This window comes from Cheilinus undulatus, linkage group 18 (assembly GCF_018320785.1).
Source record: "Cheilinus undulatus linkage group 18, ASM1832078v1, whole genome shotgun sequence".
Taxonomy (NCBI): Eukaryota; Metazoa; Chordata; class Actinopteri; order Labriformes; family Labridae; genus Cheilinus; species Cheilinus undulatus.
The window spans coordinates 6,701,845-6,723,548 of record NC_054882.1 but is presented as its reverse complement, the minus strand read 5'-3'; the positions used below and the strand labels follow the sequence as shown (position 1 = coordinate 6,723,548).

Here is a 21,704-nt window from a genome sequence, read left to right as displayed (position 1 = left end):
GTCCTTCTGTACACCTGTCCATTCTAGTTAACATGATATCCATAGAACACTTTAAGGGTTTTCTTCAGGCTTTGCACAAATGTCCACTGTGACTCAAGGATGATCTGGTTAGACTTTAGAGGTCAGAGTCAAAGGTAAAGGTCAGTGGGTCTCATGTTCATCCCATGCTTTTGTATGCTGTATGTCAAGAACTTCCAGGTTTTCTTCAAGTTTTGCACAGATCTCTGACTTCAGGTTTAACTCAATAGATTTTGGAAGTTGTAGGTCAGAGGTCAAGGTAACTGGGCCTCATCTTCATCCTGTGCTTGTGAGTGCACCATATCAAGAAATCTTGAGGGATTTTCTTCAATTTTTTAAAGAAAAAAAAAAAAATCTTAGTTAAAAGGAAGAGATATGCTTTTGGACAATATATAAAGCAAAAAGGTAATCGGGCCTTAAGTTCATCCCTTGCTTGTGAACGTAATATCTCATGATCACACTGAAGAATTTTCTTCTACTATTGCACAAATGTCCAGTCTAACTTAAGGATGCAGTGATTAGACTTAGAGGTCAGAAGACCAAGAGCAATTTCTTTGGGTGCCATGCTCTCAAGAACTCTTAAAGGGTTTGACTTCGACCTTTTACAAATGTCCACTTTGACCCCCGAATGAACTGATTGGGTTTAGGAGGTTGTTAGTCAAAGGTCAGTGTAATTGAGCCTTATGTTCATCTCTTGCTTGTGAGTGAGCCATGTCAAGAAATCTTGAGGGATTTTTTTCCAATTTTGCAAAAATGTCTACTCCTTATCGAGGAAGAGATCAGCTTTAGGACAACCAAAAAGATAATTGGGCCTCATGTTCATCCTGTTCTTATGAGCTCAGTATCTCAATATCACACTGAAGGACTTTCTTCAACTATTGCACAAATGCCAAGTCTAATCTAAGGATACAGTGATGAGGCTTCGGAGATCAGAGGCCGGAGATCATGTTTATTGGGCCTCATGTTCATCCCTTGCTTGTCAATGTTGTATCTCAAGAACTCTTTTAAGGATTTTCTTCAAGCTTATTTCCACTCTGATTCCAGGATTAACTCGATTGATTTAGGAGGTTGGGGGTCAAAGGTCAATGTAAATGGGCCTCTTTATCTCACAAACACTTTAGTAAACTGTCTCTTTACTTTACACAAACGTCCACTATGACTTTCAGTGACTAGAGGTCAATGGTCAAAGTAGTTGAGCATAAAACTCCCCCCTTGTTTGTAAATGTAGTGCCTTAAGAAAACTTCAAACTATTTTTTTGTAATTACACATTAATGTCCACTCTTGCTCAAGGCCGCACACAGGGGTGCTAAAAAGGAGTAAAGCTAATGTGGGATTTCCATATTTTATATAACCTGAATAAAAAACACTCTTACCAATTAAATAAAGCCCGTCTCTGAAAAGCAAATTATTGTTTTTTGTAAATGTTAACAATGTGGATGTGCGAAATAACTAACAAATACGGAAAGTAATATCAGACTTCGTAGCTAGACCATGATTTGCACAAATGTTAGGATGCCAGAGAATAAAGTAGAAGGAACTGAAATAACTTTGACACATTGCAAAAGAAGTAAAGGCGAAAACTGGCAGAAATGGGATAAAAGTTGCAAAAAATAGAAGGAAAATAGTGGTAAAAAAGGGTACAGAGGCAAGAATTGGTTATAAAAAAGAGGCACAAAGGCAGCTGGGTTTTAATTTAAGGATCAAATCCTGCCTGTCTTTTGAATCAAAAAAGAAACTTGTTAGTGCCACTTTTATGTCAGTGTTGGACTATGGTGATGCCTCAGAGTTTACATGCTCTAGACACCATTTATAATGGAGCTCTGAGCTTCATAACTAACCTTAAATCCCTTACCCTTCACTGTTTGTTGTATGATCGTGTGGGATGGTTTTCATTGTCCATACGTAGACTAAAACACTGGCACATTCTTGTCTACAAGGCTATTCTTGGCCTTCTACCCTCCTACCTTCAGACCTTCATCAGTCAGAAGAGTACAGGATCTTATAATCTTCATTCCCAGGATCTTTACTTGCTGCCCGTCTCAAAGGTCAGAACTGAACTGGGAAAAAAAGGCATTTAAATTTGCTGCTCCCTCAGCCTGGAATGATTTACAAAAAGATTTGAAACTCAATGAACTGATCTCATTGGACACTTTTAAGAGAAGGCTGAAAGACTTGGAAGCAGACACATCTGGATGCAGAAGCTTTGACTAATGCTGGCTGTTTCTGGTAAATAGCTGCTGCCTAAATTCTGGTGGTTTTTTTTTTTTTTTTTGCATATGGACTACATATCTTGTATTATGTTGTATGACTGTTTTTATGTATGTCTGAAACTCTGTTCACTGCTGTTGTCTTGGCCAGGACACTCTTGAAAAGGAGATTTTTAACCTCAATGAGGTTTTCTCCTGGTTAAATAAAGGTTAAATAAAATAAATAAATAAAACAATGGGATGAAGGTGGCAAAATCTTAATAAATGCAAAAAAAAGAGACAAAGGGTGCGGAAATATGGTGAAAAGTCGTTAATAAGTGGCACAAATATGGAATTACAATATCAGAATCCAGTCACTGTTTGACATACTGTTCCAAAATGCGGCAACTGTTAGCCAGGATGTTAGCACCAATGCTACTGATCCAACACATGAAATGAAATCATGAATAAATCAGAACTGGGGAGGCCCCTTTCTCTGAGGGTTTCAGGGGCCCAGCTAAATCTGTGTCCAGGCTCACTCTTGCTTAAGAATAATGTGATACGCTTTTGGACAACAGAATTAAAAGAAGAAGGTCATACGGGCCTCATGTTCATCCCTTGCTTGTGAGCGTACTTTTAAGAAAGCTTTGGAGGATTTTCTTCAGATTTTGAAATATCTACCCTTACTCCAAGGATTTATTCTTGGAGATAAAATTTCAAGGTGAAAACCACCCAGCTTCCCCTCTTTGCCCACCCTCAGCACCGTCACTGTCTGGTAAAAGAACACCGAGTAGAGGCATAACTGTGGGGCAGCACTGCAGATCCAGACAGCATTGTGAAGAAGCCAGTTTAAATAATATATTTAGGGTATTTATTTGTTTTGTTTTATCATTAGCTCACTGAATAATGTTTTAGCATATTTTTACATGAATTTATCAATCAAACCCACCTTTAATTTCACAGGGGAGTTGTTTTCCAAGGCTGAAAATTACCTCTTATTGCACATTTTCCCACACAGACATTCATCCAATCTCTATTTTTGCTGTATTGTTTGCTTGCTTTTCCATTATACTTCTTATTACTTTTTTCATTTATTAATATTTTATTGTCTGCGAGGCACTTTATGACTCTTTAAGTTTAACGTCACTTTCATTATTATTATTATTACTGTCTAGCTGCAGATAAAGAAAAAATATTCCTGGGGAATGAGATAACACCTTGTTCTGAGATAATGGCACTTCTACGGCAATTGCTTATGTGAAATGGAAACTCATTATGGAAAAAAACAATTCCGAGTTACATTGTTTTCTAGTATTTTTCTCCTCAAATGATGCCATCTAAGGGCAGAAACATATTCAAATCCTATGGGCTGATGTGTTTGAAGCAAATAGAATGAACATGTGGCACTATTGCAGTGTCTTACTTGAATTTAAAACAATAATTTAGTAATAAATGTAAAATATCTACCTTTATTTCATCATTTACACATTAAAAGAAGTTTTCTTACTCAAAAGTGGAAGCAGGAGCTGTATTTAGCAAATGAATTCAGAGTGTCTCATTTTGGAAAACTTCTTTATAAATTCATGAAGGTTTGAAGTTCACTTTCTTTAAAATCTTTCTGAAGAGTTTATTCTGTGTATGACTCATGAAACGTCTGACTGCAGTCTGTTTTAAAGGTTTCTTTATACCTGAAGTTTCACTTCATTATAAATAAACAAAAATCCATCTGTACTGAATAAAGGTTAGAACAAAAGGAGGACATGACTACTGCTGTACCTGACTGCACTGAAGGAATCATACACTCATACTTTCATTTGGCTAGTGTGATTAAAAAAAAAAAAAATGACTGCATAAATATTCACCCCCTTTAAAGTGACTCAACAGAGGCCCAGCCATTGGTGCTAGTCGTCCCAGAGTTAGTGAAATGGGGATCACCTGTATGCAGTGAATGTGTTTCAAGTAATTGTAGTACAAAGACACCTGTGTCTGGAAGGTCCAGTCACTGGTTAATTGGTATTCATGTCTACCATTACACCATGAAGACAAAAGAACACTCCAAGCAACTCAGAGAAAAGGTCTTACCCTCAAGCTCAACCCTCAGTCTTAACTCGCTCCTCAGAACCAAGTGTAAGGGCCATCTCCTGACTTAGAAATGGGACACCCCTTAATAGCAGTTACAATTTCAGACTGTAGAGGGCAGTAATTTGCCAAAACTGCGTAGTCTGTTGATTCAGAGGAAGAAGAAGAACGAGAATGTGTTAATATTCAACCAAATAACATATATAAACACCACAACCACAGACATATTCAGCAAAAAGTCACCGTATAACACGGCCATTAACTAACACCAAACACCAGTTGTAACTAGGGTGGCCATTTCCACATCACCAAAAAGGAGGACACTTTGCAGCACTTAGTGAAGTAAGATTAATCACAACAAAAAGGATTCTAGTGTTTTCCCCACTACAGTACAATTTTGTCCATGATACTGATGGTATCACAATACAGTGATTCTGAGATATTCTACTCATTGAAGGACAGTTTGATCGAGGACCGCCCCTGGTCAAAGTGAGGCCTTAAGCAGACTCTGATATGAAGCTCCCCACTATTACCCAAACATACTTAACAATACTCAAAAGCATCTTAAAATAACTAAAGGATATATTACTATATTACTACAATAACTAGAAAAGCACTCAGAGAGCGCAGACCTCCGCCATTAGCCCTATCTCCCAATAGTAAACAATCCTTCAAAAAATTCCTGGATCCAGATGGTGATCCGGATCACTCCCAAAATCTAACCAGTTCTTCCTTATGCCATTTCTGACATTTCCTGAAAATTTCATCAAAATCTGTCCATAACTTTTAGAATTATGTTGCTAACTAACAAAAAATCGAACAAACTAACTAACGAACCCTGCCGATCACATAACCTCCTTGGCAGGGGTAATAAGAAATACCTAGATACCAAAAGAGGTCCAGGAACATCTCAAAATTGAGGGAGTTAAAGCCCTAAAACTCGCCCCTCAACTCAACTCTCGGGAGAATTGGCACAGCCCTCGCACTTGGTGGGAACGCGCATTTTGAGGCTGAGGCTTAAGATTGAGGGTTAAGGGGAGTATTGAGATTCAGCCTTTAAGTCACAGGATGGATACAAAAAAAAATCCATGGCACTAAACATCCCCTAAACCCATCATCAAGAAGTGGAAGGAATCTGGCAGACGTGTAAATCTGCCTAGATCAGACTGTCCTCACAAACTGAGTGAGCGTGCAAGAAGGAGACTAGTGAGAGAGGCCACCAATACCTATGACTACTGTGAAGGAGCTCCAAGCTTCAGGAGCTGAGATGGGAGAGACTCTGCAGACAACAACTGTTGGCTGGGTTCTTCACCAGTCAAAGCTTTATGGGAGAGTGGCGAAGAGAATGACACTGTTGGAGAAAACTCATATTCAATCTGGACTATCACTAAAAGGCATGAGGGAGACTCCATGATCAATTGGAACAAAGGTCTGTGGCCTGATGAGACCAAAATGGTGCTTGGACACCAAACACATCATACCCACTGTGAAGCACAGTAGTGGCAGCAACAAACTGCGGGGGTGCTTATCAGAGCTGGAAGGCTTGTAAAAGGTAGAGGGTAAAATGAATGTGGAAAAATACAGGAAAATCCTAGATGACAATGGTTTGATTGATGATTTACAGTCTGCGAGAGAATGATGGCTTTGGACATTTTTTTCAAGCAAGACAATGAGCCGAAGCATACAGAGAAGGATACACAGAGATGGTCTGAAGACAACAAGGAGAATGTTCTGGAGAGGCCGAGTCAAAGCCCAGACCTCAGTCTGAAAGAGAATTTGTGGCTGGACTTGAAAAGGAATGTTCACGCCTGCCCGATCCCCATGCAACCTGACGGAGCTTGAGCAGTTTTGCAAAGAAGAGTTGAGTAAAATGACAGTGTCCAGATGGGCAAGCCTGATAGAGACCTATCCACACAGACTCAGTGCTGATTGCAGCCAGAAGTGCTGCTGCTAAATACTGACTTGAAGTGGGGGTGAATATTAACAGGGTCACTTATTTTACCTCACCTATTTTCATGTAATTGACATTACCTTGTAGAAATCTGTTTTCGGGTTGTTGTTTTTTTTTGTCAGAAAAGCCAAATTACAGTGACCATGATTGATTTATAAAATCAGTAAACTGGTAAAACATCCAGTTGGGGGGAATCATTTCCACAGGCGCTGCAACTCAAAGAAACAGTGATGCCGTTTAATGCAGAACCAATCATTTGCATGAATTTGATCCTGTCTTTTCATGTCACCCATACTGAAGAGCAGTGGAATTCAATGGCAAGATTACAAGGCCAGGCAAAAACAACATTAAAGAATGAACCCTAATAACCTCAGAAATATGGATAAATCTGAAAATAGAAGAACGTAAACATGTCAAGTGAAGATGTGGAGCCTGGCCTCCTGCTGTGCATCATGCTCTGTCTGCTGTATGAGGGCTGAGTCGTGTGTCCTTTCCTGACTGTCTGTGAGCACGGATGCGAACATGATTTGCATTTGCCTGTCTGAGCCTCTCTCCCATGTGTGTGCACGTGTGTGTCTTAAGGTTGGTGTTGGTATGACGCATGAGTGTGAGGCAGGCTCATTCGCATTGCCTTCTATCTCTCCATCCATCTGTCTGTCTGTCGCCTGGTTTCTCATTCCTTTCATTTCTCCTCGTCTATCAGGGAAAGGTCTAGGGAGCGTCTCTATGTGCCGAGTCCAGGTAGTGGGGATATTAGGAGCAGTGAACCAGCGAGGGCCACTCATGCGTGCTGACTACAGAGACAAACATACATCGCGCTCCAATAACAATGTTAGTTCCTCCAATCCAGTCAAAGTCCCTTGATGTTGTTTTTCTTTGAGATGCTGAGCGGAGCTGTCTCTTTGGTTAAAGACCAAACCGCTCCATCTCTGTGTCAAATATGCAGAGTGTCAGGAGTTTTTGCTTGAGCTGGGAGATTGTGCTGTTATATTTGGTGCAGAAAATACCGGGACAGTGAGTTTTTACTTTGTTGTGTACTCTAGAGCACTGGATTTGAAATGACACTGTTACTTTGAGAGAGAAGGGCTGACTCGTGGATTTATTTTCTATGTTCACTGGAGGTACCTAAGATTTTTATCTCTCAGGGAGTCCTTTGGGGGTTCTGTCTTTGTTGGTTATGCTATAATACCTGCCAACACTCCAGTTTTTCCAGAGTTTCTCTGGTGCATCAACGTGCTCTCCTGCCATTCTCCTGCTGTTATTTGTCCTGGGAACCCTGAAGACTTTCATGGCCCCACAACCTTATTAAAACTCATCAATAACATAGATCCATGTGTTTTGTTTGTTTGTCTGAAGGTACCAACGTTGTCCAGATTGTCTAGGAATCATGATGACACAACTGTGACATAAAACTTCAGGACACATGTGAGGATAGGACTAGGAATGGAGTTTTACAGTCGTGTTATCCACAAGTTTTTGCCAATCCACATTACTATTAAAGAACAAATACGTCCAACACAAACTTTCCGGTGACCTACTATGTTTTCTGTGTGTGCTGCTCATCAGTTCTTCAACGTAAAGACATTACCAAAACATTGCCAACAAATCAAGGCAATTTAGACAATGGTTAATGATTTATTTTTGGGCTTTTCTCCCTGTATTGCATAGAGTCAGAAACCGGGAAGCTAGAGTGAAGAATGACATGTAAGAAAGAAGCCAAAGGCTGAACCTGAACCCGGACAACAGCCTCTATATGCAGGGGGCGTGAAGCCATAACCACTGGGCTACTGATGCCCTGATTATGCCTTCTTGTTAAGTAGCTTAATTTTGAAAACATTTTGAAGATATTACATTTTATAGCCTTGTAGATTAATACAGTATCTATCTATCGGCAGTAACTCCTGAAAATCTGTGGTAAGGTGGGTCTCCTCTGGCAAGTAGTAAGCTATCTCATTGCAACCCAGTGCTAATCTAGGAGCACCTAGAGTCACAGGTAGGATATCTAACTCAGTGGATAACTTCACTCATGGTGTAGTGTTCTTGTCCAGTGTGTTAAACTTAACACCAAGCTAAAGCTTTGCAATGAAGATGAACTCGTGGTAAGGTTTCTTTCTTCTACTTAACTTTGTCCACATTAACAAATGGTGAAAACTGCAAATAAAGATATAAAAACATTAAATTTTTACTGAAATAAAACCACAAATTACACAACATAGTCCAACAATATCCTATAAAATATGATGTCTAATATCTCTATAATAACATAAAACACTCACAGCATTGCCTGTCTTATGCCTCTAAGTGAATGGAAATGGATTGTCCTCAGATGTCTGGCAACTGTCAACCAACTCCCCAACAACACAAAGCCCATTCACGAAAGTTTTGTAAAACAACCTGCGAAAGCCAAGAAAGTCAACCCCTGAAGTGGCAAACGCCACTTGGTAACACACGGTGCAAATGTGTCCCTCAACAAAAACAAGAATCCAACTGAAAAACTAGAAAAGCTCTCAGAGAGCGCAGACCTCTGCCATTAGCCCTATGTCCCTATAGGGAAGAATCCTTTAAAAACATTCCTGGATTTAGACGGTGATCCGGATCACTCCCAAAATCTACTTCGCCAATTACTTCCTCCCCAGTGGGGTGGAGACATGGTGAGGCAAAGCATTGGCTTCGCTTCGTGTGGACTGTCATGGCGGAAACACCTAGGGTCTCACCGGACAACTTACAGTCATGGCAGAGGGTGAATATTCCTCTATTCCTCCCAGCATTGTGAGGATTCTCGCTACAATTTGCTGTCTTTCTCTCTGTCACGCTCCGACTCGTCTCCTCGACCAGGCGTCCGTCCTTCAAACTCCATAAACTCTAAAACATTGAATAGAAACACACCAAAAATATGCTGCTGGGATTAAAGTTACTCACATCTGCCATCTCCTGGTGTAAAGTGGTAACAGCGCAGACCTCTGCCATTAGCTCTATCACCCAATAGTAAACAATCCTTTAAAAAATTCCTGGATCCAGACGGTGATCCAGATCACTCCCAAAATCTAATCAGTTCTTCCTTATGCCATTTCTGAAATTTCCTGAAAATTTCATCAAAATCTGTCCATGACTTTTTCAGTTATGTTGCCAACAAACGAACAAACGAACAAACCCACCTGATCACATAACCTCCTTGGCGGAGGTAATGACCTAAAGAACCCCAGCAGGGATCACTGCAGAACAGACAATATCTTAACACATTATAAAACACATCAAAACACTCTGCCCAAGGGCATGATGGGAAACTCTTCCAACACATCCCCCCAGATTTGAAATAAGTGTAGTCAACAAAGGTGGGGAAAAAGCACAAGAGAATGGTACTCAAGTAAAAGTGCAGTTACGTACTTATGAGTAAAAGTACTGATCTCAAAATGTACTCAAAAAAGTACAAACACACGAAAAAAAAACTACTCAATTACAGTAATCAGAGTTAAAGGAATTACTTACTTTCCACCCCTGGATATTATGAACTGAATGTTCCACGCCTTCCTGTCTAGGTTGTAGCATGTCAGTGAATAGTTCAAAAGCTCTACCCTACAAAGTTTTGGTGAGGTATAGGTTCTTCACAGAAGACGTCACGCAGCAGCAGAGAACTCCCCTTGAGGGGCAAGAAGGGATTTCTGCATAGCAAAAAGGTCATTTTGAACTGTTACGACTTTGCCAAGTGTTCAAAGTGTACAGATATAAAAATTCTTAATTCACAAGATACTTTTGTGTCTAGAAAGCAGTGAAATATTGAGGCAAAAAACCCCCCAAAAAAGTAGAAAAAAAAATATGAAGAAGATGTCGTACAATGCTTGTTTATGGTCTATACTACAAAGTTTGCTGTCCACTGATGTCTATCCAGTCTCACTCATTGTGACTGGAAATCTGTCTCTTTTAAGAGATCTGGATCATTTGGCTCAGCACAGTACAGCTGGTTCTTTGGCTCCCAAAAAGCTCTTCCTTTAGTTCCAGTTCAGCTTTCTAAATAGGATTAAATCTAGAAAATGGATGGGGGAAAGGAAACTGGAACTCAAACGGGAGCTAGCTACAGAGGCTCACAGTAAAGAGCCGTTTCGTAGTACCATCTGGTTGTTTACTCGGTCACTCACCTCAAAATGTTCATTCTATTTAAAGTATATCACTGTTTCACTTAAAAGCATGTTTGTGTCAAATGAGGAAAATGAGGATTTTTTTTATACATTAAAGGGGCTCAGCTAGCCTCTAAGCTCAGTACAAGACCTCTGAGTAAATTGTGATATTGATCACCACCACACCAGGTAAATCTGTTAAACTGTTAAACTTTTTTGAAAAATTGTAGGGATCGTATTCGCTGTATGTAGAAATTTTCTGATAACTGCAGCATAGAGGTCCATTTAGAGTACTAACTTTCCTCTGTTTCCATTCATTCATTATGGCTGTCCCCCACTTCCTGGGACATTTGGGACCACATGATTGCAAACAATGTAGAAGTGTTGTACAAGAGCACATTCTAATCATTAACAGATGAGGAAAAACAACAAAGAAACTTGTTATTGCCAAAAATCAAAATCCCTTGGACAACTGTAAAAATGCACAATATTGAACAGTCTTGTACCTATTCCAAAGAGAAATGCAGGATCATGGAGTATACCCCTTCAATGCATCATTCCAGAACCACACCCTCCATAACCCGAGTAAAAATGTTGTTTTTCATACCCAAAATTGAAGCAATCAAAGCAAGCGGCTAATGCACAGCTTGTGGTTTACTGAGTGACCAAAAAAACATGATTTCTGGGCATTCAACAAGCAAGTAAAGCAAACACAGCCAGTATAGTGCTAGAAGAGAAAACAAGAACGCCAGCAGTCTGAGCAAATTTTACACCTCATGATCTTACCTGACACAGAGATGTGCAGAGTGTACAAGGCTTCTGCTGCCAGAGATGACAGAGTTCTCACAACGCCGCCCTTGGGGAAGAGACCTGCAAGACAAAGAGGAAAAGAGGTGAGTGAACTACAATTTACACTATAAAGAAGAGTTATCTTTCAAATGGTTGTTCTCTTTTGGTTAAGACTGACTGTTGAGACATGAAACATTATAAAGCTGTCATTCTTTTCCAGGTGTTTACATCTGGATTTGACACACAACTTAGAAGATAGCACCTTCTGTTTGAAGCCACCTATTTCTCATGTGAGCAAAAGTATTGGGACATGAGACTGACAGGAGTGTTTTGTTGCCCAGGAGTGTCCTATTACATTGGTTATTCAAACAAATAATGCTGAATGTCTACACTCAGATTCAGATTTGGGTTTTACCTGTGACGACTGTATCGATAGAGGTGTAACCAACTAGAAAACCACAGCAGCAGCTGACAACAAAAACATTGTGAGAGCTGTAAAGAAAGACCCTAAAACAACTGTTAATGACATCAGCAACAACCTCCAGAGGACAGGAGTGAAGGTATCACCATCTACTGTTCACAGAAGACTTCATGAAGAAAGGTACAGAGGCTACATCAGAAGATGCTAACCACTCAGCAAGAAGAACAGGAAGGTTAGGCTGGAATTTGCCAAAAAGTACAGAGATGAACCTCAAACGTTCTGGGACAAAGTTTTATTGACCGATGAGACAAAGATAAACCTTTACTACTGGAAAGGCTCACGTATTGAGAATGAAAAGATCTGCTCATGATCTCAAATCAGGCCCCCCAAAGCTTCCTGTCTGGCCTCCAGAAGACCATTAAATTCAGAAAAGCAGGAAAAGAAGAAGTTGTGGTTTTAAGAGTATCTTTTGGCTTTAGATATCTGCAGCTGTTGAATCCACCCCAAAAGCAATTAATATTAAAATAGTTTTTGAATGACTTTACATTTGATCTGTTTTTACAGAAATTCCCTTGTCAGCCATTATTAGTAAATATTTTTAAAAAATGTGTTAAAACTGGCAAAAATGGCCAGACAAAGTGGTGAAAAGGGGTTAGAGAGTGGCAAAAATGGGCGATGAGATCCAAATGGGTTGTGGCGTGGCACAAAGGGACAAAAACTTGCAGGAAAAGTGGTGAGAACAGGTTAAAATGTGGCAAACCATTACTATTAAAGGAAAAAAGGAGCAAAAAGTACAAAAGGAGGGTCAAAAATGGGTGAAAAGTGGCAAAAATAGACAAAAAGGGGGGAAAATGAAAAAAGGAGGGGCAAGATATGCAAGGAAAGTGGTTTAAAGGAGTTAAAGAATGGCAAAAAGTTGAGTAAAAGTGGCAAAATGGTGCAATATAGCTAATGGCAAAGTAGTGAAAAGGCAGGAAAGTGGGTTAAAGAGTGATAAAATAGTGATACAAGTGTCAAAAATTAGTTAAAAGTGTCAAAAAGGTGAAAAAATAGCCAAAGTCAAAGTAGTGAAACTGCAGGAAAGTGGGTTCAAGAGTGATTAAATAGCAAAAATGGGTTAAATGTGGCACAAAATGTTGCAGAAATAGCAGAATGAAACAGTGAAGTAGTGAAAAGTGTTAAAAATGAGTTCATACTGGTGCTAAATCATAACTGTTGAGGGCCAATGCTCTGGGATTTTCAGGATCCCAGCCAACTCTGTGGGCATGCCTGTATCCTAGTGGTCTACGGCATTACATATTGGGGTATATCTCACTGGTAATGCCTAAAAATGTCCTGTGATTTGAAATAAAATAAATATAAATACCGTAAAATACCAAATAATCGCCGGGTCCCAATTAACCGCCAGGTGTGGCAGTACATTTTGACAAATAAACGCCTGTTCCACATAAATGCTGGGTGTAATTTATTTACAGCTCCGATATGTGACTGAGATGAAATGAGAACCATATAGAATCAACTCCCACCTCCCCGTCCCTTCCTGTTCTTCTCCCTGTTTGAGCTCCGTAGCTCCGCCCCTCTCTTTACGTGCCTCCTTGCAGATGAGAATGTCTGCTGAATTGAATACTCTGGGTGGCAAGGCGCGCGTGGAGTGATTTTGCTCTGCTTTTCCTCTGAAATCAACGGCCGAATCAGGCAAGAAAACACTTCATCTCATCATGGACAAATTCTACACAGGACCGAACACCGCCGTAACTCCACCATTGAATCAACTTCTCACTGAGCTGAGACACAGAAGCTACAGCGGCCAATAGGAACACTCCCTCTGACCTGAGCCTGATTGGCTGCGAGTACTAGCCTCGTTGGCTGGGGCACCCCCGTCCCTTGCTGACTTTCTCAAGTGAGAGAGCAGCACCATGCCCCGGTGCAGCCAAAAAATAAAAAGTACGACATTAACTTTAAACACTTTGTCATCAACTTTGTGTTTGTTTAGTTCCTTACCAGTATTTAAAGTGTTTAGAGTGTTGAGTTGACAGAAGAAGACAAAAGTATAACTATGGTACTGTAATCTTGTCTTAAAAATGTAAGAGATATTCATACTGGTGTAAATAAATAGTTTGATTAAATTTACCATATTTTTCCAATTTTTGCTTAGCAAGATTTTTGTGAGAAAGGAATTAAACGCCTGTTCCAAATAGCCGCCTGGTCCCAAATAAACGTCTCATCTGCTCAGGGTTTGAGACAAATAAACGCCCAGGCTATTATTTGGTATTTTACGGTACTAATAAAATAATATGTTAATCAGAACAACATATGGATTTAATTTTTCTTTATTTGGAAGTCTGGACCTCAGAGACTCTGTCAAGAACAAATCTGGCCCTTGTGCAAATGTACTTGATGACCCCTGCTATAGAGCATGCGTGTAAGCTGCTAAAGAGACTGAGGTAACCCAGACTCAGAGTCTGTGTTAGTAACCCCCACCCCACCCCAACAACAACTGAAAGAAAATGCAGTGAAAGTCTGGAAAAGCATCACAAAAGAACGCAAAAGTTTGGTGATGTCAGTGGGTCACAGACTTGAAGTAAAGAAATTGGCCTCACTTTCCCAATAGGGAAGGGGAGTGTAGGACAGGTGTCCTGACTCAGCATGTGCCGACCCATGCATTGCCTTTCAATTTCCAAAGCCAGGGAAAAATGTGCACAAAAAGTCAAAGTGGTACCAAATAAAGAGCCACCTGGGAGCCACAAGACTAGCTCAATAGCACAACTTGAACTGTTTTGATAGTGCTTCTTTATTATGCAGAAATCCTTTCCTGTCCCCTACCTGGAGTTCTTTACTGTGATGTATTGTCAAGTTTAACATTAACTACACAGTCAACACTCTGTGTTTGTCTCAGAAGCAATAAAAAGAGTAAAATTAGACTGTTTATAATAAGTAAACATCTTAGAGGCCTATCTGGGGTTTTTTTGTCACGTATCCTCTCTGGGTTGCGTGTAATGTGTTGCCGCTCCACTTTCATCGTTTTCATCATGTTAAAGCGTGCTGCAGAAGAGCCTCATAACACTGTATGTAAATTTTCTGAGTTCTTATTAATGTTTTACTGTTTACCACTGTGCTATAGATTCCTTTGCAGCAATATTCATGAAGATAAACCCCCACCCAACCACAGCACAAACACCCACACAACATCCACAAAACAATTGTGACTGTTGTGAATCTGCTCTCATTATTGCAGGAGATGATTTCTTTCCCGTCCCCAAGTATTTTCGCAGTGATTTGAGAATTTCAATTCTCTTTTTCTACTCCCCAAAGGTGGGTGTGGGGATGAATCACGGCCGCAGCACACGTCTCAGATTGAATGCTGATTAGGAACACTAATCTGCAATAAGGAATATTCATGCCTGTGTGTAAGTGATCGCAGGAGCGGAGCAGAGCTGCTGTTGTAGGTACAAATGAACAGCCAGGCAGCCATTGTTTCTGCGGTTACTGGTAGAAAATGTTCTCATTAGGATTCAGAGAGTCACCGAGTACAGATGCCTGGGCACGCTGTGTGGAGATTGAAGACTCCTGACTGTCAAATTAAGTCCTGCTAAATACTGCTGGGTTATTGCTTTGTAGGAGTAACAAGAAATTTGGAAAAGTCGTGTTTTACTTCAGCTTCTCCTTTAGATACACGCTAAGTGGGTAGAACGAAGTCAGTGTTAGCCAAGCTCAGTGAGATTTAATTTATGCTGTTGAGGAGGACAGTTTTGTATGTAAATGCAGTGAATTTAAAGCATTCCTGTGCTACATGAGAGAATTATGTGACAACTTCTGTAGGTTTTTGGTAGGAGACGTGTTTTTTAAAACCCAAATATTTTTAACTACTCATATATAAGTGCAATCAAAATTCCCATACATGGACCAAAATGACCTTGAGTGCAGCTGCCAACATGAACATGACCTAATGTGAATAGAAATTCACCCTTGTTCACTGTGAACAGGCTGGTAGCACCAGACCCTGAATACACAGTTGCAAGAAAAAGTATGTGAACCCTTTGGGATTTCTTGGGTTTCTGCATAAATAGGTCATAAATGTTCTGATCTTCATCTAAGTCACAATATTATCCAGATGTCTGGTGTGCATCGCTCTCTTGAGGTCATGCCACAGCATCTCAATCAGGTTGAGGTCAGGACTCTGACTGGGCCACTCCAGAAGGTGTATTTTCTTCTGTTGAAGAAAATACTGTTGTTGATTTACTTCTATGCTTTGGGTCGTTGTCCTGTTGCATCACCCATCCTCTGTTGAGCTTAAGTTGGCAGACAGATGGTCTTAAGTTTTCCTGCAAAATGTATTGATAAAATTGGGAATTCATTTATCCATCAATGACAGCAATCTGTCCAGGCCCTGAGGCAGCAACGCAGCCCCAAACCATGATGGCCCCTCCACCATATCTCACAGAGGATGAGGTTTTGATGTTGGTGTGCTGTACCTTTTTTTCTCCACACATAGCGTTGTGTGTTCCTTCCCAACAACTCAATTTTGGTTTCATCTGTCCACAGAATATTTTGCCAGTAGTGCTGTGGAACATCCAGGTGCTCTTTTGCAAACTTCAAACGTGCAGCAATGGGTTTTTTTTGGACAGCAGTGGCTTCCTCTGTGGTGTCCTCCCATGAACTCCATTCTTGTTTAATGTTTTACTTATTGTAGATCTGTCAACACAAATGTTAGCATGTGCCAGAGATTCCTGTAAGTCTTTAGCTGACACTCTAGGAGTCTTCTTCACCTCACTGAGCATTCTGCGCTGTGCTCTTGCAGTCATCTTTACAGGACGACCACGCCTAGGGAGAGTAGCAACAGTGCTGAACCTTCTCCATTTGTAGACAGTCTGTCTTACCATGGAGACATGAACATCAAGGCTTTTAGAGATACTTTTGTAACCCTTTCCAGCTTCATGCAAGTCAACAATTTTTGATCGTAGGTCTTCTGAGAGCTCTTTTGTGCCAGGCATGGTTCACATCAGGCAATGCCTCTTGAGAACAGCAAACTCAAAACTGGTGTGTGTTTTTTTATAGGGCAGGGCAGCTTTAACTAACACATCAGAAGAAGTCATCAGAAGTCAATAGCCTAGGGGTTCACATACTTTTCCACCCTGCACTGTGAATGTTTACATGGTTTGTTCAATAAAACATGAAAACATATCATTTTTGTGCAGTATTAGTTTAAGCAGACTGTGTTTGTCTATTGTTGTGACTTAGATGACGATCAGAACACATTTATGACCAATTTATGCAGAAATCAAAGAAATCTCAGAGGGTTCATATACTTTCTCTTGCAACTGTACATATCAGAGCATAACATTCTGGCTTTCCTACAACAAAGCTATCATTTCTGCAAGTAGAATTTATTAGCTAATTTCCTGGAAAGTCCATTAAAGTTTAAGCAATTCACTTGAAATACTGAGAGAATTTTCCATGAATTTTTCAGTTACTTTTAAGGATATTTTTGGGAAAATATCTCAGATATTTTGAGTATTTTTCATGGAATGTTTGGCATATTTCTGCGAGGTTCATCAAAAGTTTTTGGCAGTGACATTTTTTAGTATTGTTATGATGTTCAGGGGAGTTTGGAAGTTCGTATTTTAGTGTGAAGTGTGAATTATTGTAGTTATTGGATTTTATTTAAAATTTCTAAGCAGAATTTCCTTCAAAATTATTTTTTTTAATTTGGGAATTTGGTTGGGAATTGGCAGGGGTGTACTTTCAAATTTGTACCATTTTCCATGGAAATGTAGGAGGATTTGTTAGGATGTTTGGGGGGGGGTTTCTCGTATTTTCCTGGAATCTTGGGGACTATACTTTCACAATTTGGAGAATAAACCTCAAGAGTTCCGGCATTTTTTTTTTCTAAATTGAGGAATTTAATGGAATTTTTATGGAAATTTGTATTTCAATTTTGGCTAAATTCTAAGGTTTCACTGAATCATTTAAGGAATATTTAAACACATTTTGGGGCGCTTTTATTGGAAATTTTAAACATATACTTAAGGATTATTCATAGAAACTACTTAGTTTCTTAGAAATTTTAAGGAAATTTGTGTTAATATTGGACATCACTTTGGTCAAAAATAATTCCTGCTCAAACACAAGGATGATCGTTTCATTTTATCAGGTCCTAATTATAATGAATAAGTAGAATCCTGTGCATGGGCACAGTTCTATAAATCTATATTATTTTTGGCATACGCCATTTTTGAGGTCTGGATGCAGGTACACTTTTAGTCTGGATTCTACATGCGGTTTTATAAATGTGATCCCGGGTCTTTGTGGAGCTGGGTTTTGATCTAGATCCTTTCCTGGGGGGGGGGCTCTTAACTTGCCTAAAGGTCACTGTGGTTTGTAGCTGAGTAAACTACAGGTAACAAAGCTAATCAACTAGAAAGAAAAAAAAAAACAGATGTGACTTAAAAATAAGAGAAAAACAAAATAAAGAAGTCAAAAAGATGGAGATGAAGAGGAAAAGGGCAGATGATGTTGCCCTCAGGCAGTCAGAGTCTCAAAGTTCCCTCAGCCTCCTGCTCCCATCCCTCCCATCTCCGCTCCTCTCATGTTGGGTCTGCAGCTTTCTACCCGTCATGTAGCGCACACAGGCTGAGGGAGCTTAACAAACCTTTTCCATTACTGTAATGACCTTCATGACCGAACACCTCAGGAGCACGAGATGGTACAGGACTGCTTCCACAGCAGCGCCATTAACTCGCTCCCCATGGGTCGGCTAAGATCACCTCGCTGAGAGGAAGCTACAGCAGTGAGGAAGTCTGCCATCGATCATGGAACCAGTGTGATAATAGAAAATATAATTCAAAGTTCGGTTCAACCACAATTAGAGGTTCAAAGAACAGCAAAGCTACAGCAACAATCATCAGTTTCTTTAACTTTTCATATCAAGTTTATTCAACAGTTTGAGTCATGTCTTTGGCTCATCTCCACTATGACAGAGTAGAGGGCCTTTAGAAAGATGAAAATCATTCTGGTTACAAGCCTGAACTGGAACAAGTAATCAAAATGTTAAAATGTCTGCCATGAAAAATGTAACAACCATATTTGCAGAAATGATACTTAAATATAATAAGGCAGCAGTGGAAAGAGAGAACGAAGACTCAGCTTGACTTTTCTCTTGACTTCTATCAAAAAGGAGCTACCTCAGGGATTGTAGTGATCCCATATTTTACACCGATCACTTTTAGAGCTCATTTACATCCACAAAACTGCTGTTGGCTTAAGGTTTTAGGAAAGGCAAGACAAATCATAAATCTGAAGTGTGTTTCATACCAGATCCAGAAGACTGTGACACATTTTTATTCAAGTTTTGTCATCCAGGAAAGGTTTGCTGAGAAAGCATTCTCCTTTCAGAAACACCCTACTTCAAATTGATAAGTTGCACTAGTTTCATGCTCGGTAGCTGCCAGCAAAACTCAAATCTGCTGCTTTTTCTCCAGTTAACAAGAACCACCCCAGAGCTTGAGTGAACATGTCAGAGATTAAAGTAAGGCCAACAAGTCGGTTTGAGCATATCAATCATGACTAAAAACATATAAAACTTGTGCTAAGTATGTGAGTTTTCATTGTGTTAACACTTCAACATCAATGACTGATTTTCAGAATCAGGAAGAGCTGAAAGAAAACAAGCGCTTTTAGATTTCAACAAGTTTGGGCTATTAATCCACAAAAATATTAAAAATAGGGTGTTTTCACCTTCTATTGATCTTACAAAATTGGACTTTTTGATCAAAAAACATTCTTTCATGTCAAAGTCAGTATTCCTGGCTGCCATTACACCATGAAGACAAAGGAACACTACAAGCTACTCAAAGAAAAGGCTATTGAAAAGTATAAGTCAGAGAATAAATTAAAAAAAAAACAGGTCCCCTCACAAACTGGGTGAGCATACATGAAGGAGACTAGTAAGAGAGACCACCAAGACACCTAGGACTACTCTGAAGGAGTTAAGAGCTTCAGCAGCTGAGATGAGAGAGACTGAATACAACAACTCTCTACAACTGTTGGCCATGTGGCAAAGAGAAAACAAAAACTCAGATTAAATCTGGATTAGAGGTCACTAAAAGGCAGGTGGGAGACTCCATGGTCAAGCAGAAGAAAGTTCTTTGGTCTGATGAGACCAAAATGGAGCTTTTTTGGCCAACAGACAAGACGCCAAACCCTGCACATCACCACAAACACACCATCCCCACTTTGAAGCACGGTGGTGGCAGCATCATGACAAGGGGATGCTTCTTAGCAGCAGGTTTGTAAAGGTAGAGGGTAAAATTAATGCCCAAAAATAGAGGAAAATCCTGGGTGACAGTCTGCAAGAGTACTACAGCTTGGGAGAAGATTTATTTTCCATCAAGACAATGACCCGGAGCATACAGAGAAAGCTGCACAGAAATGGTTTATTCATTTCTTGATGATGGATTCAACTGTACTCCAGTGAATGTTCAGCACCTTAGAAATGGTTTTGTATCTATCCCTTGATTTTCAATTACCTTTTCTCTGAGTTGCTTGGAGTGTACTTTTGTCTTCATGGTGTAGTGGTAACCAGTGACTCGACCTCATAGATAAAGCTACACAGAAATGGTTAAATAGGGTAAAACATCCAAGGGGTTGAATACTTTTAATGGCACTGTAAATACATTTTCTCCCTTTCAGAATGATCCAAATGGATCCAATAAGAGCTTACTCAGGTCTGATCATTCACTGCCTTCTGTCTAAGTCACTTATGGACTTCTGGCTGCTGCTGATGTAAAACAATCTATCAAACTATCATGCTGCAATAAAACAAATAAGTCTGGTAGGCTGGGCTAAAACACGTCCTTTGTTAATCAACTATGTTAAGACATTTTGTTTGTATTATGCTATAAGTCATATAAATGGGATGTCAGGACAACATAACCTGCCAATAGCCCAACAGCATGTCCTATAAAGCACTGTGCAGCATTTGACGTTGGCTCTTCACATTTCATCTGCTAAATATTTACCTCTCCGCTCTTTAAATTTCATTTTCCATTTGAAAACCTTAAGGGGAAAAATATCCTTACACATTCAACACCACAGAGTAGACTTTTCCACTGAAATATCCTCACTTAGTCCACTCTCAGCAAGTTGATTCTTGGAGTTTAAGCATTAAAAAAACAGACCAAGTGAGACAATGAAGTTGAGAAGTTTCTCTTCTGCTTTAGCACTCATAATGTTGGAGAAAATGGAAATATAATAACTTTAGACCTAAGTCATCCACTCTTCTGGTTTCTTGTTCGTGAAACTGAGGAGTTCCATTTGAAGGCAATGCTAAATCTATAATTCTTATCCCCTTAAATAAATGAATTTTTAAGTTTTCTATAACTATTGTGTGGTTTCAGCAGTTCTTCTCCATCTCTCAGACTCTCCTTTGCCTCACTGTGTGTCATGTGTTGCAAATAGATGCACAAAGTCCACTGGGAAACAGAAAGACAGCCGAGCCAGGCAATGTGTTGCATTAGACTGGCAAGGCAGCAGTTAATAATAGATGAAATAAAGTAAAAACTTCCAAAGAGGAGCTTCTTCAAATCCCTGATGATTCGGGGAAGGCCAAAGCATGGTGGAAACCCAATGACGATGATGATGGCGAGGATAAAAATCTCCCACCGTCCTCTAGAAGTCAGAGTCATAAAGAGAATGATGGTTAGATCTGCCTACAAGTCATTTAATTTCTCTTACAAGTGGACTAAAAGTTAGAATTTGTTTTAATCAATTTGAAATTTTTCATCAAGGGAAATCATTAGGTTATATCATATTGTATGTTATTGAATTAAACCAGCTTGTATTGATCTTACTCTACTGTACATTGGATCAAACTGTACTGCATTGTGTCATACTGAACTGTACCATGCCACAAAATATCATATCTTAACATATTGTACTGTACTACTGTATTAGGGCTGGGCAATTAATCGCAAAATAGATTAAATCGCAATATGGCATGCTGCAATATTCAAACCACAGACAGTGTAATATTTCTTTAACCTGAAAAGAGTCAAAATACCAGTTTGATACAATCTTTTTTTATGCTTTATACCAGTGTTATTCAACCCTGCTCAACCAAAGAGCCAAGTAGTTGAAAAATACTTTTGCA

At 39.6% G+C, this 21,704-nt stretch overlaps 1 protein-coding gene across 2 annotated transcripts in view; it reads right to left on the bottom strand.

Annotated features, from left to right (window-relative positions):
• The window catches only part of gfra4a (GDNF family receptor alpha 4a), a 571,203-nt gene that overhangs the window by 434,170 nt on the left and 115,329 nt on the right, over positions 1 to 21,704 (bottom strand). For both annotated transcript variants that reach the window (XM_041812125.1, XM_041812126.1), the window contains exon 3: positions 11,134 to 11,217. The gene's annotated coding sequence lies outside the window, so the exon portion shown is untranslated. The remainder of the gene's footprint in view (positions 1 to 11,133; positions 11,218 to 21,704) is intronic.